Genomic DNA, 25,317 nt, shown 5'->3' with positions numbered 1-25,317 from the left:
GCCTCGTTATGCTTTACGATCATCCATGTAAAACAATGGAGCGCTCTGTCGGTTTTACAAGCGTACACAGGTGGATCTTGGTTATTTACCGTGCAATAATCGTTAACCCCGACTCGGTCTCGGTGTTGCGCGTATTTCACCTCTACGAGTTTCTTGCCGTACCGAAAAACATTCTCGACAGTTCAGTTCCTTAACCCTTTCTCAGACTAATAGGACAATATGTATCCGAAAGTATCCGAGTCTTGTGACGCGAGATCCATCAAGAACGTAAGATTCTATTACAAATTGCAATTTCTTGGAGTGGATATAAGGAAAGGTTTGTCATTTTATATGTGAATAAAGTCGGTCATTTTGTGTGAATAAAGGATTATATAATTATAAATTTGCAGATTTATTTATCGTCCCTGTATACATAGAATTGTCTGCATCGAATTCTCCTGCCAGCAAAGTGAATCGGACCTGTGAACAGAACGAAATGAACGAAAAGTTAAAAATAATAGAGATATTACAAAATAAGAAAATTTCTTCGATTCGATTAATTCTGTTAATCACAACAAATCTTGTGTAATCCAAAATACAAAATACTCTTGTTAACGTAATTTTACACGGATGTAAATTTCGAAATATTTGAATAATACGACACCGAAAGAAAGTATCGTGAATTTAATTATCGATCGAACCTCTTGAATTCTTGAATTCGCCAGAAGCGAAAATTGCACAACTTGCCTCCTCCGTCCCCTGTTGCAAACTTGTTAACAAAGTTCCGATTAAGAAACGGGAGAGCAGCAAGAAAGGTGCGGTCCCGATATCGGCTCTCAATTAGAACAGTTGGGACAAATGACCGTGATTACCACGCGTAATGATAGCTTGGTCGCGTTCCGCGTGATTCATACGATTGCATTGGAGGCTGCAGCTTGCGGCTCGCACCAGCTTGTCGCGTGCCCTTAATTTCCTCCGCCCTTTTCGTGACTAAGGTAAGTTTCAGGAGTAGAACTATCGTTCAAAGTTGCTCTTCAGAGTATTTATTACGAGCGTACAGGTATACTGTAAGAACAGTTGTGTACGAAATGTGCGAAGAATTTCTCTTTTGGATAATTTTCTTCGGAGAGATTAAATAGAGATGCGCGCGTAAATTAATGTATATAGATATTGGATAGTAGTTGCTGTTTTGAGAGAATTGGTTGAGAAGAGATAAGCGTTGAGAATTTTTCGAATTGTTCTCAAAGTATGTACTTTAACATCCCAACAATTTCGAGAGTTGATCAAAGATTCTAAAATTCAAGAATTTTAATATAGAATAGTATAGAAATGGATCGTTTAAGATAATTACTTGATAAATCTTATATAATTCAAATGTATTTCAATTCAAATTATCCCAAATTTAAAGGCTCTAAAATTCAAGAATTTTAATATAGTATAGAATAGATACTTAAATGTTTATAGATCCTATGGTTCAATCAAATTTCAACCCAAAGAATCCAAACTATATAAAATCCAAAGATTTTAAATTCAAAAACTCTAAAACTCAAGAATTCTAGTATAGAATAGATATTTAAACATTCACAGATCCTATGACTCAAACAATCCAAAGATCCTACTATCTTCAAATTCAAAGATTCTAAAATTCTAGAATTCTAATGGATTCAAAATATTTGAACGTTTATATAGATCTTATGATTCAAATGTATTTCAATTCAATGATTCTAAATTCAAAAACTCTAAAACTTAAGAATTTTAATATGGAATAGATTCTTAAACGTTCATAGATCCTATGATTCAAACAAATTTCAATCCAAAGATCATAGTATCCAAACTACATCAAATTCAAAAGCTCTAAAACTCAAGAATTCTAATATAGAGCAGTATAAGAACAGGTTGAAGATATTTGAATGTTTATAGATCCTATGATTCAATCAAATTTCAACCCAAAGAATCCAAACTATATAAAATCCAAAGACTCTAAAACTTAAGAATTCCAATATAGAGTAATATAAAACAAGTTCAAGATACTTGAATGTTCATAGATCCTATGATTCAATCGAATTTCAATCCAAAGATCTTAGAATTCAAACTATCCTAAATTCAAAAACTCTAAAACTCAAGAATCCTAATATAGAATAATATAGAACAGATTCAAGATACTTGGACGTTCATAGATCCTATGATTCAATCGAATTTCAATCTAAAGATCCTAGAATCCAAACTATCCTAAATTCAAAAGCTCTAAAACTTAAGAATTCCAATATAGAGTAATATAAAACAAGTTCAAGATACTTGAACGTTCATAGATCCTATGATTCAATCGAATTTCAATCCAAAGATCTTAGAATTCAAACTATCCTAAATTCAAAAGCTCTAAAACTCAAGAATCCTTATATAGAGTAATATAGAACAGATTCAAGATACTTGGATCCTATGATTCAATAAAATTTCAATCCAAAGATCTTAGAATCCAAACTATCCTAAATTCAAAAGCTCTAAAACTCAAGAATCCTAATATAGAGTAATATAGAACAGATTCAAGATACTTGGACGTTCATAGATCCTATGATTCAATAAAATTTCAATCCAAAGATCTTAGAATCCAAACTATCCTAAATTCAAAAGCTCTAAAACTCAAGAATCCTAATATAGAGTAATATAGAAGAAGAATCCAAGATATTTGAATATTTATAGATCCTAAAACCTAAACGTATTTTACATACAATTTCGAAAAGTTTCCTCTCAAATGAACACATACATTGAACAACAATTTCGATAGAGTTTTCGAAAAATCGAATCCTTCGTTTATTCGAAATTTCGACTTGGAGGGAAGAAGGGCGGACAGGGGAAGTTTAGACATTCGCGATAGGCGAAACGGGTGGAGACGGAGGGGCAGCGAAGGCACGCGGAAGTACGGAGTTTAGCGAAATTCCAGGGGTCGAGGTTGAATCTCGACGATCGAGGTTCGACGGTTGCTCGCGAGGGGACGACGATCCCCGTCGACGAGGAAACCGTCTGGCTTGCATAGCCGCCGAGAGATAGGTATCGTGGCCGAGATTTATCGCGGTGCGCAACGTCTATGCACCGAGGTGTATGCGCGATAGCCGGGGCTCACCGTGTTTCGCCAGCAGCGGAACACCTGCGAATATAACCGAATGTTGCGCGGAATCTATATACGCGATGCAACTTCTTTCTCTCCCTCTTTTCTTCCCGAGCCAGTTGAACGAGTGTCGAGAATCCCAGGGGGGAGAGTGGGTGGTTGAGCAGGAAACGCGTGCGATTCGAAAAGTTGAAGGGATCGGGTTCAAAAAGTCTGCGAAATCTTACTTCTCCGAAATTTCCTCTAGAATTCTCTGGAGAGATTTCAAAATTCTTTCGATTCTTCGAAATCTTCGCAATTGTCGAGAATCAAAGTAAATTCAAACTCTAATGTGATTAATGTATTCCTGTTTGTGCTGGAAAATTGGAAGTCTAGTATCCCCGGAAGGATCTTTAAAAATTTCTCTTCTTCTTAGATACTTAATGATCTTTCCATAACACACCGATGAATGTACCAAGTTTTCCTCCAAACTCGAACAAAGGAAATTGAAAATCTACTATCCAGAAGGATCTTTAAAATTTCTCTTCTTCTTAGACATTTAACGATTCTTTCATAACACATCAATGAATGCACCAAATTTGTCCAAACTTGAAAAAAGGAAATTGGAAGTCTAGTGTCCTTAAAAATTCTCTTCTTCTTAGATACCTAACGATCCTTCCATAACATACCAATGAATGTACCAATGAAAATTTTCCTCTAATGTCGAAGAAAGGAAATTGGATTTAATACTCAGAAGGATCCTTAAAATTTCTCTTCTTCTTAGACATTTAACACACCAACGAATGTACCAAGTTTTCTTCCAAAATAGAATAAAGGAAATTGGAAGTCTGCTATCCAGAAGGATCCTTAAAATATCTTCTTAAACATTTAACGATCCTTCCACAACACACCAATTTCCTCCAAAGTCGAAGAAAGGAAATTGGAAGTCTGCTATCCAGAAGGATCCTTAAAATTTCTTCTTAAACATTTAACGATCCTTCCACAACGCACCAATTTCCTCCAAAGTCGAAGAGAGAGGAAATACGATAGATCGGTCGAGATCTAAATCAAATTCACGTGTAGTACGGTTTTACACGTCTGGAGTCGAGCTCGATATATCTGTCCAGCCTTTTTATCGACCCTTCCTTCCTCGGTTTTATGCTGGCCGCGGTATTTATGAAGGCGTCCTCGTGGCGAGGACAGGTGCACAGGTGCAGGCACGCGTCTCCGCAGCTGAACTAATTACCGATGGCGGAGGCGAGTAACAGGTAACGCGGACGGGAGAGAGAGATCGTCACTGCGTGCCATCTTCCATCGACCGATACGCGACGGTTAGACGGAAGTAGCGTGTTTCGAAGGGGGGAAAGGAGGAGGAATAACCCTCTTGTTTCTTCAGCGCGTGCTCATCGTCGAAATTAATTTGTGGAAAGAGTTTTTAAAAGTTTTCAGGAAGGTTGTAAAATTTTAACTTTCTACTTGAGGCTCGAGCGAAAGAATTGTAATTCAGAAGAGGAGGTATAATTTATTTAAAAAAAAGTTTTCTCACAGATCCATGTGCGATATTAAGCTTTCCCCAAATTTATGTAAACGTTACAGAGAATGAGATCGATCGATTGAAAAAGATTTAGAAGAATTTGGAAATGGTAGCTTATTAAGAATACACCAAATTTAATTCAACCAGAAAATTATTATGTACGAAACGATTAAAGTCGATTAAAGTTCGCTCGAATTTCGACACGTTTCCAAAAAAAAAAAAAAAGAAAAAAGAAATCTTATACACGAAAACACGATGAATAAAACGATACGATTATTTTCACAACGATACACGGAGCGTAATTTCGATCGCGATTATCGCGTAAATAAACCCGCGCATCGTGCTCCTCGTCGTCCCCTCGCGAGCAGTTTCTCCTCGAGACGATTAATTATGTATCATCGGGGTCCCCCGATCGGGCCCGATAAATCGATTAACCGTGAAAGGGGCCCACGTTCCATTTTTGGCTTATACTCGTTAATTGAAGTTTAACGATTGCCCGGCTTAATCGAGCCAGTTCGAGGAGGGAGGTGGAGGGGAGAGAAGGCGTATATAGAGGGGAAGCAAGCAGGTGCGAAACTTTCGACCGATTAGGAAGTCGAAATGCAAACTGAGGAGGCAGGATCGAGGAGGCAGGTGAGGAAAATTCCTCTCTATTTCTTCTCTACGATCCCCTGAATAGGGGGAGATGGATCGACGACCGAGGCGAATTGGGCGCAACAGAAATGAAATGGAAATTGTGTTGTTCGATCGTCGATTCTTTCCTTTTTTAATTTTACGAAGATAGGGATTGTATCGTCGGGGTCTTCGTCTCGTTTGACGAGTTTCAGTATTCGGAATCAGGAATTAGTTAAGGGAAGATGATTAATGTGAATTGAGAAAAGTATTTTCAAGTTAGTACCGAATAGTTTGGAAGTTGTCGTGTGTTGGTTTGTTTATTTATCAAGATTCGAGAGTACGAATAATTTCGCGATATCGCGCGTTTTGTAATGTTCTTCGTATGACGAAATATTCGAACGTGGTGCAATATTGGTGTAATATCGGCAGCTACTGTCGAGATATTCCGCAATATTAGTAGTACTGTGACGAAATATTTTGCGGTGAAATATTGGTAGAGCGATGCATAATAATTTCCTTTGTTTTTCGCGCTATTCTTCGTGCGATGACATCGATCAAATTTTCCGCGGTGCAATATTCTACGTGCAAAGCCACGGTGTAATATCGACGGTATGATGATACTCGTCGAGATATTTCACGGTGCAATATTGCTAGTGCAATGCGAGTCGAAAAATATACGATACTAACGTTATACAGTGCAATATTCTTTCTAAAAAGTTAGCAACGAAATATTCCATGGTGCAATATCCTACGTGCAAAGTCACGGTGCAAATATTGACAGTGTGATGCTACTGTAAAAATATTCCTTGGTGTATAATATCTTCAATACAAAACCACCGAAATTTTCCACGATGTATTAATTCTACGATACGTCGATTCAAATATTCCGCAGTGCAATATTACCAACGAAATACTCCGCGGTGCAATATCTTCCAAAGCCATGATGCAAATAGTGACGATGATTACATAATAATTTTAATATATACGAATATCACTATTCAAATATTCTTGGCGCAATTCCACCAACGAATTATTCCCCGGTGCAATATTCTTGGCGCAATTCCATCAACGAATTATTCCCCGGTGCAATATCCCTCGCGCAATTCCATCAACGAATTACTCCCCGGTGCAATATCCCTCGCGCAATTCCACCAACGAATTACTTCCCGGTGCAATATCCCTCGCGCAATTCCATCAACGAATTATTCCGCGGTGCAATTATTCTTCGTGTAAAGCCAGCGACAAAATATTAACGATGTAATAATTTTAATATATACGATACCACCGTTCAAATATTCCACAATGCAATATTCCTCGCGCAATTCCATCAACGAATTATCCCTCGGTGCAATTCCATCAACGAAGGTTCCACCCATGGTGCAATAATCGTACGTACGATACAATCGTTCGAATATTCCACAATGCAATATCCCTCGTGCAATTCCATCAACGAATTATTCCCCGGTGCAATATCCCTCGTGCAATTCCATCAACGAATTATTCCCCGGTGCAATATCCCTCGCGCAATTCCATCAACGAATTACTCCCCGGTGCAATATCCCTCGCGCAATTCCATCAACGAATTATTCCGCGGTGCAATTATTCTTCGTGCAAAGCCAGCGACAAAATATTGACGATGTAATAATTTTAATATATACGATACCACCGTTCAAATATTCCACAATGCAATATTCCTCGCGCAATTCCATCAACGAATTATTCCTCGGTGCAATTCCATCATCCAAAGTTCCAACCACGGTGCAATAATCGTACGTACGATACAATCGTTCGAATATTCCACAATGCAATATTCCTCGCGCAATTCCATCAACGAATTATTGCACCGCGGTGCAATAATCGTACGTACGATACGATCCTTCAAACATTCCACAATGCAATATTTTTCGTGAAAAGCCATTAACGAAATACTCCGCGGTGCAATATCCTCCGTGCAAAACTACGGTGCGATGTTGACAACGTGATGCCACTGTCGAGATATTCCGCGGTGCAATATTAATAGTTGCAACGTTGCAAATGAAACGTTTCGTGCATAACATCACGATGGAGATATTCCGCGGTGCAATATTAGCTACGACGCCACTGACGAAATACTTCGTGATACAATGTCCATGATAATATCAGACTATCGACAATATCTTTCGCGCAACGAAATATTCCGCGGTCCAATATCTTCGATCCAAATCCATCGAAATATTTCGCATCGTGCAATATTGATGCTATTCCGTCGAAATTATATCCGGAATATTCTTCGAATATCGTAATAATCGAAAATAGTGAGAATAGAATCAACATTGATTCTAAAGATATATATATATATATACATGACACCACGTTAATTCTGTTTTTACTTGGGCGAAAAACAGAAACAGAATCGCGGATATATTCGCGGAATATTTGGTCGGTGGTTGGAAAGCGGTTGGATCGACAGGTAGACGCACCTGCTGGACGCGTGGCAGAATGGTGGAGCACGCGACGACGCGTTTTAAACACCGTCAAGGGGGAGAGGGAGAAGGAGAAGGGAGGGGGGGAAAAGAGGGAACGAAGGGTGTAGCGATAGGTAAAGCGCAACCGAATCCGAGCTGGATCGCGTTCGTTACGTGATCTCGAATTCCGGTCGAGTGAGTTTTTCGGGGGACTCGCGATCGTTTACGAACGTGCAATTTCGTGCAGTTTTGCAATCGATAGATAAGATTGAGAGAATTGAAATTGCGTTTAATTAGAAGTTTAGGTAACGGAGAAGATTTGGGCACGTGATCGGGCATAAAATCGCGATTTAATAGTTGCTTTACAGCCGCGCTCGCGTCCAAAACACCTGCGGCGGAACCAATGAATTACAGGCCCACATAATGCCGCCGCTGTCGCAACGCCCGGATCAAGCCAGGATTGTTCTTTTCGCATCCTCGACACCCTTTATCTTCGTTGCATTCCACTTTTGATCAACGAGTTCGTTGTACGAATTTCAATCTAAGCTATCCCAAATCCAAAGACTCTATAACTCAAAAATTTTAAATTCATGGAATAGATCCAAGATTTAATGATTCAAATCGAAGGTCCTCGAATTCGAAAACTCAAGAATTCTAATAGATTTAATAGGATAGATTTGAAGATTCATAAATTCTATGATTCAATCCAAAGACTCTAGAATCTAAACTATTCCAAATCCAAAAACTCTAAAACTCAAGAATTATAATATAGAAGAAATTCAAGATACTTGAATATTCATAGATCCTATGATTCAATAAAATTTAAATCCAAAGATCCTAGAATCCAAACTACATCAAATCCAAAAGCTCTAAAACTCAAGAATTTTAATATAGAGTAATATAGGGCAGATCCTAGATTTTTAAAAGTTTATAGATTCAAACGTATTTCAATCCAAAGACTCTAGAATCCAAACTATTCCATATCCAAAAACTCTAAAACTCAAGAATTCTAATACAAAGTAATATAGAGCAGATCCTAGATTTTTATAACGTTTATAGATTCTATGATTCAAACATATTTCAATCCAAAGGCTCTAGAATCCAAACTATCCCACATCCAAAAACTCTAAAAGTCTAAAAAGAATTCTAATATAAAATAGTATAAAATAGATCTAAGATATTTGAACGTTCATAGATTCTATTATTCAAACGTACTTCGATCCAAAGATCCTAAAATCCAAACAATTCCAAATCCAAAGACTCTATAACTCAAGAATTTTAAATTCATAGAATAGATCCAAGATTTAATGATTCAAATCGAATCGAAAACTCAAGAATTCTAATAGATTTAGTAGGACAGAAGATTTGAAGATTCATAAATTCTATGATTCAATCCAAAGACTCTAGAATCCAAACTATTCCATATCCAAAAACTCTAAAACTCAAGAATTCTAATACAAAGTAATATAGAGCAGATCCTAGATTTTTATAACGTTTATAGATTCTATGATTCAAACATACTTCAATCCAAAGGCTCTAGAATCCAAACTATCCCACATCCAAAAACTCTAAAAGTCTAAAAAGAATTCTAATATAAAATAGTATAAAATAGATCTAAGATATTTGAACGTTCATAGATTCTATGATTCAAACGTACTTCGATCCAAAGATCCTAAAATCCAAACAATTCCAAATCCAAAGACTCTAAAACTCAAGAATCCTGTAATTTAAACGCGTTTCAATCCAAAGATCCAAAAATGCAATCTATCCTAGACTCTAAAACTCAAGAATCCTGATAATGCAACGATATATTATGGAACAGAGGAAAACTACTTAATAGACGAAAATTCTGGATGATGAGTTTAAAAGGATAAGTATTCGTTCGATATACCCACTACTTTGACAACGAGAACAGCCTCTCTTTCTCTCTCTCTCTCTCTCTCTCTCTCTCTCTCTCTCTCTCTCTCTCTCTCTCTCTCTCTCTTAGGCGTAGCAACTTCGAGTCAAGACTGAAATGATGACATCAGGAAAGGAGGTAACGACTAGTGTCGGCGAGTAAGGAACACCTCCTCGGAGGGGCAACCTCTCATTGGCATACAAGTAAATGCACAAGCTCGTGTTTTACAGTACCATTGTCGGTGTTCCAGCGTGCGTGAACGACGCTCCCTCGTGAACAGTTTGCTCTGGTTTACAACCGACTTCCGCTTGTACAGGCATGTCGTCCCTCACGTATACCTTCGTCGTCAACTGCCACTCTCGCTTTATCGCTCGCTTTATTAATCGCCTTTCTTCGAATTCAAAAAATTTCCTTTCCTAAAAAAAAAAAAAAAAAAAAAAAATTGCACAGCAACGTTGCTCCATCAACTGAGTGAAATTTTTCAATCCGATGGACGGGGAGAGACAGAAGTCCACCAGAGTCGAGGATGTTGAGCTGGTCAGTGGTGGACACCGAGCGATACCACCGTTCTCCTCTCCTCTTCTCTCGCTCGCGTGTTCCTCCTCCTCCTTCTCCTCCTCCTCCGTGTATCGAGGGCCGTCGAGCTAATGGGACGCGCGGCTGCTCTATAATTACAAAGATTGGCCGGTGTATACGCGCTGGCCGAAGCGGAGGCCCGTGGTCGGTTGCATGCGTGTGCCAGAGAGAGAGAGAGAGGAGGGGGAGAGAATGGAGAGCTTACGGTCAGATTATAGATCGATACAGGGCCGCTTTTATTTGCCGATCGAAGACGAGTTATTGCGAAAAGAGAAAGAGAGAGAGAGAGAGAGAGAGGGAAAGAAGAAAGAAAAGAATGTAGGGCACAGCTGCGTGGAAATTTAGAGGCCTGGTACGCTTTCATTAGTCGCTGAATAGACTGTCGGCGCTTCGAGTGCATACTCTACTCTGTTTCCATTAGAATTCGTTGGAGATCCGCGTAATTCAGAAATGCAAAGGTGAGTGAATGGCTCCTCAAACTCTCGTAACAGAAATTTCATAGGTTTAAGATTCCAAAATTATTTTCCAATTTCTCTCTCCCTTCTGAGATTCTATAATTAGGGAATTCGAATTCGAATTGCCAAAGCCTAGATTTCAAAATTCCCTATAGTACTAAAATTTTATAAATCAAAGAGTTGAAATACCCCATAATCGATAACGAAGATTCAAAAATTCGAAAACCTTAGATTCCAAAATTCCCTATAATTGATTCAAAAATTCGAAAACCTTAGATTCTAAAATTCCCTATAATTCTAAAATTTCATAAATCAAAAAGTTGGAATACTTCATAATCGCTAACGAAAATTCAAAAATTCGAAAACCTTAGATTCCAAAATTCCCTATAATCGATTCAAAAATTCGAAAACCTTAGATTTCAAAATTCCCTACAATTCTAAAATTTCATAAATCAAAGAATTAGAATATTCCATCGATAGAAGATTTAAAGATTCCAAAAGACTCTAAAATTCGAAAACCTTAGATTTTAAAATTCCCTAAAATTCTAAGATCTCAGAATTGCGAAAATCTAAATTTCAAAATTCCCCACGATTCTCTCTGTAATTCCAAAACTCCACGGGGCCGAGAATCGAGTCGGCAAATACTCGAATCGACGAAATCCGCAAAATTCCCTAGAATCCTCCCTAAAAATTCCACCAGCGATAAGACGGAGAAGGATTGGCGCGTATCGAATTCGCTCCGCCGACGCTGCGCTTCGACGAAAATTGGGAACGACGTAACCAGTGGCTCGTGCCCGAGGCCCTCTCGTAAGTCGATCAAGCATAATTCGTACAATTGATATCACCTGCCCGTGTCCTCGAAGACACTTTTCCCCCGGGGCCCGCGAGCCTGTATTTTTCTTTACACGTGTCAACGTGTCCGTGGCCGTGGGCAGGTTTGCGCGCGGAACCTACGGCGCTCAGGTGAGTCGAGGATTCACCTGCCCGGCCGGGCAGCTGCGCAGGTGTAATCCACTCGGTTTTGTGGACGGCCGTGGTCCTTGCCTCGAGTCGTTGGGTGCGAGCCGTTTTCGTTCCGTCCAACCGTCGTCGTTGTCGTCGTCGTCATCGTCGTCGTCGTTGTCGTCGTTGTCCAATATTATATACCTCGCCATCGATGCATACGTTAAAAAAAAAAAAAACCTTTCCTCGGATATAATCGTTGTACGCGTTCTCGTCCAGCGAAGAAAACTTTTCAATTCTCGTCGAATTCAGTGGACTTACTTACTCGTACTTACTCGATATTCCTTCGCAGGTATATAATTTCATACAACGATTTCCTATTATTTTAATTCCAATACGAAATGACACGATTCCGCGCGAGTACACGTTTCCTTAACGCGATTATTCGAAATATATCCTTTGTTTCTCCTCGAGCAACAATCCGGTTCAAAGGAAAAAATACGCTTATTATCCTCGATTCTCTCCAACGTTTCACGCAAGTGAAAGAAATCGACCCAGCCATCGATCCTTTCCAATTAATACCGGCACAAAGTCAATAAAACCCTGCCCATTTTTTTTTAAAACGTTAAATCATCATTCCGAGTATCGCGTTTCACCGCGTTTAAGAGAGAACTATCGACACGATTTTAATACGCACAACTGCAACTCGGCTCGAAACGCGCACCGGTATCCGGGGCTTTCATCTTTATTAATTGCTCGCGTAACTCGATCTCGAGAGAGGGAGAGGGCCTGGCCGGCAGAGGAGGAACAAAGAGAGGAAATTGCGCGCCGCGGAGTAAGTCCTCTTCTCGGTCCGAGTTTTGCAAAGCAGGTGTAACCGAGCCCGCCTCGGTCCCGGTGTACTTTACCACCCGGTAGTGGTAAGAGGAACAGAAGAAGAAGAAGAAGAAGAAGAAGACATTGGCGAGCAGCAGCAGCTGAATCTTCGAGAAAAGTGGCACCTGAACCTCGTAAAAAAAAGAGAGAGAGGGGGAGAGAGAGAAGGGGACGGAGACGGGCCACTTTGCGCCCCGCTGCTCCCTTAACCGACGATTATTTAACGAGGTTCTAATTCGAGGCCGGATAATTGAACACCCGGATAACTGCCCCCGAAATGGGCTCGTAAAGGACCCGCCGCGGGCGTTTTCGCCTGTCATAGCGGTGACTTACGAAGGAAAACTTTCCCCCCCTCTCATTTCGATCGGATCTCTCTCTCTCTCTCTCTCTCTCTCTCTCTCGAGATTGAGAGTTTCGTACAGTGTGTATATTGTTGGTCGTGTTTGAAAGGGAATATTTCGAAATATATTTTGGATCTAAAAATTCAATATTTGAGAATTTATATTTTGACAAATATATAATGTTTTATGAATTAAATTAAATTGGATGGATTTTCGCGATTGTTGGATATTTTTTGAAAATTTATATTCGATGGCTATTCCATGATCTGAGAATCTGAGAATTTACGCTTGATAGTGTAAATATAGATTGTCGAATGAATTTTAGGTTTGAAAATTCATATTTGCTTTTTTAAGAATTTATATTTTGACGAATATATGAATAAGTTTCATGAATTAGTGGATGGATTTTAAAATCTGGGATTGGATTTTTTGAAAATTTATATATATTCGATGGGTATTCCATGATCGGATCTGAGAGTTTACACTTGATAGATGCAGTTCTATCATGGATTATCGGATGGATTTTAGATCTGAGAATTCACTTGATTTTTTTGAAAATCTATATTCGATAGCATTCCATGATCTGAGAATCTGAGAATTTACGCTTGATAGATATAATGTTCCATGAATTATTGGATGGATTTTAGATCTAAGAATTCACTTGATTTTTTGAATATCTATATTCGATGGCTATTCCATGGTCAGATCTGAGAATTTACATTTGATAGATATAATGTTCCATGGATTATTGGATGGATTTTAGATCTGAGAATTGACGCTTAGATTTTTTGAGAACTGATATAATGTTCCATGGATTATTGGACGGATTTCAGATCTGAGAATTCATTTGATTTTTTGAAAATCTATATTCGATGGCTATTCCATGGTCAGATCTGAGAATTTACACTTGATAGATATAATGTTCCATGGATTATTGGATGGATTTTAGATCTGAGAATTGACGCTTGGATTTTTTGAGAACTGATATAATGTTCCATAGATTATTGGATGGATTTTAGATCTGAGAATTTTTGAGAACTGATATAATGTTCCATAGATTATTGGATGGATTATAGATCTGAGAATTTACACTTGATAGATATAATGTTCCATGAATTATAAAATGGATTTTAGATCTGAGAATTCACTTGATTTTTTTGAAAATCTATATTCGATGGCTATTCCAGATCTGAGAATTTACGCTTGATAGATATAATGTTCCATGGATTATTGGGTGGATTTTAGATCTGAGACGCTTGGATTTTTTGAGAACTTACATTGAATAGATACAATATTCCTATATCCTATAGATCATTGGATACTGGTCTAAGAATTTACATTTGATTTCTTGTATTCTGAAATATGTAGAAATTATCTAGTAATACCGTGACAAGATAGGAACGCATCGTCATTATTAAGGTAGGTTAGAGAGCCTCAATAATTTCTTTTTCGATTTTCACTTCACTGTAGTTTAAAAAGGGAAGAAAATAATATTTTTTACGATTATTATTTTAACTATTTTGTTCTAAGATTCTAGTTTCGAGATAGTTTCAACAAGTTGTTACGTATCTCTCCTACAAAAATTAAATCCAGAATCTTAGATTCAAGAATTAAAGCCCTAATACAACTTCAAAATCAACGAAAGAGAAATCGTAACGATACAAAACTATCCAGACAATTAACCACCCTTGAAATTAAAAAAAGAGAAAAGAAACATTTACAATTCAAAGTATCTCACCCCAGCCTCTCCCTCCTCCCCAAAAAAAAAAGAAACGAGCATCGTTCTACACGCGACCGTTTCAACGACTCCATCCTTTCTCCATCCCCAAGCATCCTCCACCCTCCCCCTTTCGACCAATCGTTCGCCCACCCTTTTGTCCCTTTCATCGTTCTCATTTCCAAACGAACTCTCTTCGCCCCACTCGACGCTCTTTTCGCGTTCCTTTGATTTAAAAAAAAAGAAAAAACAAAAAAACAAAAACAAAAAAGAAAAAAAGAGAGAGAGAAAGAATCGAAGGAAACACGACGAGCGTGAGTAAATAGTGGCACGAGAGGTTACAACGTCGTTGTTCCCTAACCTTTCCCCGACCGGGGATCCCTTTTGTGGGCCCCCTTGTGGAAAAGAGGCCCACGAGCCTCGACGTCTCAATAAATAAGGTGTTAATTAAATGGGCATTTTGCTGAATTTATCCCCGCTGCGTGGCTCTGGCCCCAACGCTCCGTAAATAAACCGATATTTATAGCCACCACCTCCTCCCTCCTCCCCCTTCTTTCATACATACATACATATATACCATGGCGCATGGACACCAACCGCATGCAAGCACATTTTCTCCGCGCTTTCTGTCTCTCGATGCTAATGTATCGCGTTCGTGAGCGCGAAGGTTGCGAACGCTCTCTCTCTCTCTCTTCTATCTATCTATCGCCCGTATTTTCGATCCTTTCACTCGGAACGAGGGACCGAATAAGAGAGGACGAAACCAGGCACGACGACGAAGAAGACGACGACGACGACGACGACGACGAGCAGAAGGATTATAACGCCGGTTGGCTCCTCTCCCTCGTAGTCGCGCGCGGCTACTATAAATCTATGGAGAGTTATGGCAGAGGTCGGGTTTTGTCTTAATGGTCAACCGTGTTATTCATGGAGGGAGAGCCTCGCCGCGGCGGGAGGGGAATCCTCCACGACGATTTTCCTTTAACGACGAGAGAAGCTTCTTCTTGTTATTCTTCTTATTATTCTTCACCGTGCGACGATGAAAAGGAGGAGGAGGAGAAGGAGAAAGGAGAGTGGTTTCGCGCGAATATTTAACGCAAGATGTCTTTTTAATCCTTTTAAAAAGGCTTTAGCAGACTCTTGTAGCACAAGATTGTGTATTGTGTACGATATGAGGAGGGATCGGAGACGATATTTCGCTTTTATCGTCAATTTTTCGTTCCAATAAACACCGTCAGGTTTGACGATCTTTTTTTAGATGCACATTTTTGCCGCGGCGGAGAAGTAGCGAAGGCGTTGGTTTAAGGGATTTGAGTTAGATTTCGATTCGTTTTCCAAGTCGAACAGGCGTCGTAGTTTCTTTTAGATGAAAAATTCTTCCCTGATAAATCATTCAGACTCGATCGTTCGATAATTTCATCGAACCACACGTTCGAAAATTCCTTCTCGAATTTTCTTCCCCTCGTGCAATATCGGGATTTCGGGGATTGGGGGATTTTAATCGATCGGCGGGAATGCAAAGGCGGTACCCGAACGAGCGCAGCCGCTTTAATTACGAGAGCCGTGAGAATTTCGGCCAACACCGGAGATTGAGCCTTTTCAGGGGCCTCCCCTCGAGGGGCAGGGAAGGAGATCGAGCATCGACGTGAAATGAACTTCGCGAACGAACCGCCCCCCTCTCCCCTCCTCTCCTGCTTTTCCAATAATTTGCGATACAACCCGTCATCAAACGCGTGGAAATTAATGAAATTAATTAATTCTAGGGCGAAATGGGTATTAATATTCTTAACGTATCGCGCGGGTTTGGTTAATTGTCGTTGGATGATCACCGATTATCGATCGGATATATCGAAGCGCGATCATCTTCGCGATCATTCCAATCTCTTGGAACGTTACAGTTAAAAAAAAACTGCTTGAGGAGAAACCGAAGGACGTGAAAAAGTGGAAAATATTTATCAAAAAAAAAAAAAAAAAAATCTAGATTTTTCCAATTTCGAAAAATAATTGATCGGATTAACATACGATTGTGATTAAAAAGAAAGAAAACTAGGCTATCGACTAACTCACGTAATCACTTCGTATCCGGCAATTATTAAAACAAGGAAAAATCCTTCGAGAGTCTTCGAATTTTAAACGGATAAGAAATTCTCGGGAGCGGTCGGGGGATGGGATGGGACGGGAATCGATTCGACGGGGGGATAGAATAGGAGGACCCCCTTAGAGGCGAGCCCTCCCTCCCTCTTAACGGCCGACGTCAGTCGATACCCAGCTCGATCCCGCGGCATCAATCTCGCGTAAAAATTAATCTTATGGGCCGCGTGGTGGTGCTCATGTTTGCCAATAATTACAGGCCTTCGAGAGACGGCTTCCTCCCCCTTCCATTCTTGTCCTGCCACCCTCGGTCTCAGAGGCCACGGACGCGGCGGGGAGGAGAAGGAGGGGAGGAAGGCCTGGTTTAATACGGTTTCGCACGAATCTAATATTTCCCTGTATATAAATTATCGGCAATTAAAAGGGGGGGACGGGGGGGGGGGGGGGAATGGAATGGAAAGTCGGGAGAGACGGAGGAGATGGGATGGGATGGAAGACGACGACGACGACGATGACGACGACGACGATGTTGGAAGCAACAACGGATCTAGTTTTTACCTGAAACCAACGGTTCGAGGATCGATGGGTCACGATCCGTGACGATGGATAATCCCGGAAGAATATCCCGACAACGGGAGAGAATCGTCACGCGGTTTCGGTAAACGGCTCTTCCGATTGAGATCCCAGTTTCGTCGATAAGAGGTTACCTCCCCGAAAAGTACAGTTCCTTTTTGATAATACCGAGTCGATAATTTCTTCCACGCAATTCGATTGTTCATTGTACCATTTCCCTTAGATTCTTTTCCTTCCTTTCGTTCGTAATATAAATGTTTAATTTCCGAACAAATAAATAAATAAATAAATAAATCGACGACGCGAGGTGTTCGCGAAGCGAACACTCGAACTTCGGTCGTTTTCGACAATTATCGGTCGTCTTCGTCCGAGCCCGACCGAATCGGGCCGAAGTGTCCCGAACGCGAAGGAGCACACGATCTCTCTCGTCTCTCGCTTATTTTCGGCCGAGACGTACTTCGAATTCGCGACGGGTATGAAAAAATCAAACTCGACGACACGAGTGATCGAAGAATAAAGCGCACGAGCAGAAGGAGGAGAGGAGGGAAGGCTCGTTTCGCGAAAGTCGAGTACACGGGCGCAGGCAAGGGGGGCAGGGGAAGGGAGGAGGCGGGGGGGTAGAGATTTAGAAACGAGGCAGTGCCTATTGGCGTTCGAGCGGAACGATATCTCGGTGGTGCAGACATAAATCCCGGCACCACGTACACGTAGCACGCCCCCACAGCACGCCCCCCCATTAACTTTTTAATCTCTGGATGCAGGGGCCCGGCCAGCCGCCGTGAAAGAGGAACAGGAAGAGCATCAGGGGGACGAGGAGATATCAGGAGGAGGAGGAGGAGGAGGAGGAGAAGAAAAACGAGGAGAGGATGAGGAGAGGAAGGAACGAGGCAAGCCAGCCCTTTTCGGGGTCGAGCATCTAGTTAGCATCCTTTCAGACACGCGGTCTACCAGTCTCTCCCTCTCCCCCCGGGCCCCCTCCACCGTCGTGTATCCGGATATATCGGCGGGATCGGGAACCTGTGTTTTCGCCGCTCGACCCAGCTACGAGCAACGACGACGAGCGGAATTTCCACTCGAGCTCCTTCTATCCTCGTTTCACGATTTTTTTTACGAAAAAACACGGACGACTCTGAAATCTGCCCCGTTTCGCGCGTTTAGAGTCAAATTTCCAAAAACTTTCCGAAAAATCATCATCTTTTTAATTTAATAATTATCGAGAGAGATTAAAGGGCTTGAAAATCCATCGATCCATACACGATCGATATCCTCTCCGCAACAATTTCTACAAATTTTGATTACCTTTGAGAGTTCTGGAGATTGGTCGCGCAATATGGCAGATAGATAGATAGATAGATAGGTTCTCGTCAAATTTCGAAAACCCACAAAACCGGCGCCATTCATCAGGCGGGATGATCTATCCGGCTGGATCTCGATGGTTATCGAGGCGATGATCATCGAATGAAGATCTATCGTAGGCAGATCGTATCGCCTCCCCTCGAGAAGACGAATCGCGGTAAACCGTAACGCTCGGTTCGCAGGAGGATAAACAGGAGAGGGAGGGGGGGGGGGGATCGTTTTTCGAGCGCGTGCTCGACGACGAGGACGACGATGATCCACGAGTCGAATTAGAGAGAATTACGAAACACCTCGTAAATACATCGTCGGGCTAAGTGGTTGATTGGGGAGATCGGTCTGTGTTGGACTACCGCTAAATTATATCCCAAGACAGGAGCGGGTATCGGCGCGATCGTGATCGCTCTTCTTGTAAATTAACCCACCCGTCCACCTCCTCAGATTCTATCTTTTCAATTTTTCACCAATTTTCTGATAAACACCTCCGCCAACAATCCTCTGAACGCGGTTTACGGAATCCGAATAGGAGATTTGGGCTGATCAATCCTAAACATTCGTCTAACATCCTCGTATTTTCTGACAAACAGTCGCCTTAGAATCCTTTAAATAGAATCGAAATAGAATGTTTGGGGAGATCATACGTTCCTCGCGTTCTATCTTCTCAATTTTTCGCCAATTTTCTGGAATAGAATCGAAATAAACGTTTAAAGAGTATTATTTAAATAGTCACGATTGTATTTTTATTTTTATTACATTTTCTATTACTTTTAACGATGACACGATCTCATTCGTGAAATGAAATAAAGATGGCAGAATCGAAAGATGTATTAATGTAACACGCGTTTTTAATAGCGATTGATCAGCGTGACGATCGGCCGATTTAAATTTACCGGTTAAAAGAATCTCGTCTGTGCAAACAGTCTGTGTCACTATATGCCGAGTGTATAATATGCAAAGCGGATGGAAGGTTGGCTGGCTTCACCGCCAACCTCTTTAAGCTTCCCCTGTAAATATCGTAATGACCGGGATACTGTCGGAGCGTGCCTACGAGAGTTAACCGGCTCATTTTTGCATCTTATCTAACCGGCCTTCTTTCGCCTTCCTTATATTAGATGGTAACCCGCCACTACCCCCTTAATCGGATTCCTCTTCCATCCTTCCCGGGTCTTCCACTTCAAATTCCCTCTTTCTTTTTTTACAATAAACGATAAAAATATGCGGAGCGTATATAAAAGTAAGATTCGTAGATCGATCGATGTTTATTCGATACGAGATAATCGGATTCCTCTTAAACCCGAGTCTTCTACTTCAAATTTTCCTTTTTTTTTTTTTTTTTTACAATAATAGCAAGATTCGTAGGTAAGTAGACCGATAGTAGATGTTTACTCGATACAAGATAATTCGAGGAGAGATTGCTCGTACGCTTTGTTAATTTTTCTGACAGAAATAAGTGTGATATGTTCATTTAACGAGCTTCCAACGAGTTATCTCGAAGAGGAATTTCTGAGAGAAAAATCGAAAGGAATGATTTGTCTACGAATAAATTTACGTGATTGAATAGTTGGTGTATTTATCTCCTGTCACAAGAGAAAAGACCTCGAAAAGAAAGATTTCGATGTAAGTAAGCGAGATGTCGATGATCTAAAATGAAGATGTTTGTGCGAATTAAAATTTTTCCGTGGCATTAAAGAAACGTGAATAAAGATCTACCATCGGGAAGAGTACGAAAAGGATAAATATATTTATCTCCTACACCTGCACAGGTCACAACAAACGTTGGAAGGCTTACCACGCTAAAAAAAGAAGCCATCAGGAGTATTATATGTCTTAGATACCTTTCTACTTAACTTTCAAATAACATAAGATAAATTCAACAACGAATATAAAACACATATATCTCGTACACGTACGACGAGCATCATCGTTAAAGGGTTAACAGCTTCCACACGACCGACCACCACCTCCTCCACCACCACCACCACCTACCATCGCATCACTCGAAGAGGAAAAGAAAGATCGAAAGAGATGAGGAGAAGGAGGGATTCTCACGTGGTGGTAACCGGCCAGGTCTCGGTGATCTGATTAAAGCCTCGCCCCTGCGGCAACATAAACATTATGATCCGAGGCAACATAAATACGGGCGCATTGGCGTGCCGAGCCGGGGTCAAGGAGTGTGGGGGGTGGGCGAGGGGTGGCGTCGCGCGAGTTTCGGTTTCCACGCCGCTGCGGAACGCGGCCCCGGCCCGCTTTAATATAATATTATTGGCTATTGATAAATTGTCGATAATGATGGGTTAGCCACCCCCCTGGACCCGTGGCGGCGTGGGAGGGAGGGGAAGAGAGAGAGAGAGAGCGTAGCCGGCCCTGCCACAACATATTCCCAGCTTCCCTCCTCCCATCTCTCTCGTCTCCTCCTCGCGAGCTCCTCGAGCGAAATTCTTGTTAAAATCCGGACCCGACCCGCCGCCACCTTCGCCCTCCTTCTTCCACCCCCTTCGATCGAGCCTCGCTTTTGTTCCTCTCCTCCTGAACCCTCCTTCTCCTCCTCCTCCTCCTCCCTGAGTTTTCGCACGAGTCGAGGAAAAAATAGTGTAACGCGCGAGAAGGTGATCGTTTCCTCGCGAAAAAGAAGAAATATTGGCTTTTCCATCGCGAGTAAAAGGAGAAATATTCGTACATGTTTCGTTTATAATAAATTCCGTGAGTTCTACGGATCTCGCGTGCATCACAAGTTCCAAGGATCCCGGGGATTCCACGGATTCTACGGATTTCGTAAGTCGTGCAATACCACGGATTCCACGGGTCGCCAGATTATATACATATATATATATATATGCTAAATTATTAGAAGAATCTTTGCAAACTTGGATAAAGTTTCAAAGTTTCGAATTCGAAAAAGATTCGTCCAACTTTGCCGAACTCTGATATAAATTTTCGTCGAAGAAAGAGAATTATTGATCGCGGTAACGCGATCATTGCGCTCGATCGAGTCGTCGTTTCTCCCCTTGGAAAGAGGGAGGGAAAAGTAGACTCTACGTCTACTTTACTCGCGAAGTGGGAATTAATTAATTAGCGCTACTTTCGCGCTATCGGCCGTGGATCTTCCGCCCGGTTAATTGCGACGTGCTCGGGAAAGGATGAGCGGACGCGACGAATTATTCAGTAGCCTCTCCTCCTCCCCTCTCTCCCCGTCCCCCGGCCCCAGGCCAACGGAAGGCCGATTGTTGCCGCCTCAGCCCAGTAATTGTCGTGAAATTGCTCGCGGTGGAAAACACATATATAGCGAGCATACAATTTTAACGAGGAAAAAAAAAGTTGAGCGTCCAAAAGCTCGAAAGAGACGTTGGTGCCCGCGTAACGATAATTGCCTTCGGTCGGTTTTTCGCGCGTCCTATCCTTCGCCTCGGAGGCGAGAAGGGGCGAGGGGGCAGGGGAAGGTTTGTATTCAAACTCAAACTCGGAAGGAATTTAATGGCCCGTGAACGTGGTCGGTCACAGTCGTTTGCCCGGCCGTTTGATTCGCGACGAGGACAGAGAGGGAGGGGGGAGGGAAGGGGGGAAGGACGAACGCGTCGGCCGGTTCCTGGAAACGGAAGACCCGGGCAGAAAAAAGTGGAGGGCGAAACTTCGGAAGAAATTCTCGAAGAGAATTCCGAAAATGTAGTTTTTAATTCGCGAAGTCGATCTAATTACAAGTAGATAAGATAAAAGAAAAAGATTCGCAAAATTGTGTGTAATTATTCGTCTGTATAATATACAATAGTCTAACCGTTATTTCTTTTCGTGACAGCGACTTGTAAATTGCTCGTAAATCAGAGAGAGAGAGAGAGAGAGAGAGAGAGAGAGAGAGAGAGAGAGTCACTATACGTATATTGTATTGGCGGATGAAATTCGATACGGTTCAATGGTACGGTATGTAGAAATGATTAAGACGTCAAACGCAGAAGAAGCAAGTAAGAAGAAAATGACCGAACCGAGACCTCTAACCCTCCTTCTCTAAAGTTTCAGTCAGCTTCGCGAATTTCCATCCGGTCGTAAATGAGTCATCACGCTCGTTAGAGTAATAACATCGTGGATTTAAACACGCGTATCTCGACCGGCCAATCATGGCCAACTAACTCGGCGAATCTCGCTTAATTAACATTTAATTATCGCGTTGGAACGCGGCGGTTGGTTTAAATCGTAAGTTGATTCTCAACATCCATCCCCGGTAGAGAGAGAGAGAGAGAGAGAGAGAAGAGAAAAAGAAAAATTGCTCCGAAACCAAAGTCGAAATGTACTTCTCGGATTGGAGGAAAGAATTTCCAAGAAATTGCACAATGTTTGAATCTCGCGAAATTTTTAATTTAATATTTAATTAGGGCCGTAGGAGTAGTGCGGCGCGACTCTATTATAAATAAGAACGCTGGAGGGTAGGAGGTAGGAGGCCGGTGCAGAGGAGGGCAGGGTAAGTTATGACTTAACGAGGGGTTAGCGTGATCCCAGCCACTGGACAAGCCTGGTGGAAGCTTACTGGCTCGTGTTTAAACGGCCGATTCTCTCCGACTTCGTCCTTCTGCGCGGCGAATATATAATCGGTTAGCCACGCCGGAAGTGGCCGCGGCTTTCCGTGAGAGAACGTATATTACCGGGCAAGCCTCGCCTCTGGAGGAGAAAACAGGCCTCTCTCCCTCCTCCCCCCCCCCACGAGTCCCTCCATCCGCGAGTCTGCCGATTTTCGTGGCCCCGTGCCGCTCGCGTGAACCTCTCCTTTGAATATTTAATTCCTAATAGCCGGTATTTTAATAAATCGCGATACCGGAGGCTCGTTGCTTGCTTAATTCCTTGGATAATCTGACGTAGGATCGACGAGGTATTATATGTGTAAAATTGTAAAAGTTCGAGAGTTCAAGGCTTCGAGAGGGGAGATTTTTTTTTTTTTTTTTTTAATTCGAGAGAAGCCTGGATGAATCCGGGAAATGTAAGGGGAAAGTTACATCCTTTGTCTCGATATTTTTCAATCGTGATTAATATCGTAGACAATATCTTACGTTGAATCGAGTCGTGAATTCAAACTCATGAACGTAATATTAAACGACACGTGTAGTACGTCAGTGTCAGGTACTTAAAGTATAATCATTGTGGAACAAATACTTGCGAGAGAGTAAATCTAGTGAGACATCTAGCGTCTAGATTCATTGTCGCGTAAACGTGAATGTCTATCAAACGAATCGGAAAACGTCTTACGAAAAAGTTTGCCTGTCAAGTCAAACTTTTTTTCTAAATACCGAAAAACAAGAACTTTGAAACATTTTTTCAAAAATTTAAAAATCCAACAATACAATATATACAAAATATCTTGCCAACTTCAAGATTACCAACTTTCCATCTAAAGAGGAAATAAGGAGAAGACGAAGAGAGAATTTGGAGGGAAAAGGAGAGTTTGGCGAGCGAAGTGGAACAGGAGAGGCGCGTGTAGCGGCGACACGCGAACGATATCGAGCCGTTCGAGGCGAGTTTTCGAGATAATTCCCGCCACGTTATCTGATGATAAATAGATATACCTTTGCTCGGGCCGACGCTTAGCCCCGCTAATGGACGCCTCCGCTCGATATCATCGCCGGCCGTTCGTTATCTAAACGTGAATAATTATCTTCCATGGCGGCGCTAGATCACCGGCCCCGATATATTTCTTTTACGAGGACGAGCCGAGGACGTGGCTTTCGTGTTGCCCTTTACCGAATCTTTTCTTTTTCTTTTTTTTTTTTCCTATTTTTTTTTTTTTCCTATTTTTGGACGTTTATTTTTCTGACTTTCGAAAAAAACACGCGAATTAAAATATCATAATTTTTGAAATTATTACTTTTTCATCCTTTGGAAATTTGGAAAAAATAAAAATAATGTAAAGAGAATGTAAAAGATGAAAGATATAATTTCAAAAATTATAATATTTTTGCCGAATTAATTGAAAAAAAAGTAATTCAAAAAATACAGGTAAAAGAAAAGCTGGTATCTCTAAAAAATGAATTTAATACCTCGCGAAGAGTAAAAAAAAGAAGAATGGAAGACGTGAATAATTTAGTTTTAAAAGATGGCTTGCACCGAGGAAAACGTGTTACGAACGATGATGGATAATAAGATGTTTGGAAGGCAAGCGTTCCATTTTTATAACGATCCAGTTTCGAACGGTTAATAATTAATAAAAGATAAATATCGATCGATCATCTAGTTGATGGAAAGGAAAATGGAGAAACGGGTCCCCAATGACGACTTCATCGATAACGATGGATGTCGATGGAACGATAACAAACGGGATAATTAATTATTAATCGTCTCTCGTTTATCGTTGGGGGCATCTAATCGCGTTCGATACGCAGTTCGCGAATCGGCTCGATGATCTTTCCCCCCTAGGTGAACCATGAAACGTGTTCTTCACGAACACTTTGATAAATTTTGAAGAGAAGTTCAAGACGTTGTAAAGCAAGAAAATGAAAAGTATAAAATATAACGAAAAGAAGATGAATACGCGTGCCTCTACTTGTAATTTATTGGAATATCACGTATATCGATTAATATATTCAACTTGTGTTCGTAGAGTTATTACGATCAATCGAAGATTAAATGTAATAAAACATCGTATAAACTCCCCTTATAGAGTGATCCAATAAGCATATAAATCGATACAAGTACCTATAGAAAGAACTATATTGGAGTATAATCGATGGCTCGATGATCAAAGTCTTCGCTTCCCACCCTTACAGTCCCAAGTTCGAATCCCCCTTTCTTATTCGGATATTTTTCTTCCATTATAATTTTCTCCAATTAAAAATATAATATACGTGTGTACCATCTTGTAATAAACG

The 25,317-nt window shown here is 41.1% G+C and overlaps 1 long non-coding RNA gene across 2 annotated transcripts in view; it reads right to left on the bottom strand.

Annotated features, from left to right (window-relative positions):
* Positions 1-372: 372 nt before the first annotated feature.
* Positions 373-25,317, bottom strand: part of LOC147657912 (uncharacterized) — a 78,147-nt gene continuing 53,202 nt past the window's right edge. For both annotated transcript variants that reach the window (XR_015291546.1, XR_015291545.1), the window contains exons 2-3: positions 9,785-10,216; positions 373-459 (exon numbers count right to left, since the gene is read on the bottom strand). This is a non-coding gene — a long non-coding RNA (uncharacterized LOC147657912). The remainder of the gene's footprint in view (positions 460-9,784; positions 10,217-25,317) is intronic.

This window comes from Apis florea, unplaced genomic scaffold (genome assembly GCF_048593485.1).
Source record: "Apis florea isolate Af1SG1 unplaced genomic scaffold, ASM4859348v1 contig_2492_pilon, whole genome shotgun sequence".
NCBI lineage: Eukaryota > Metazoa > Arthropoda > Insecta > Hymenoptera > Apidae > Apis > Apis florea.
Note: the sequence above shows the minus strand (reverse complement) of the source record. Positions and strands in the feature narration are given on the sequence as shown.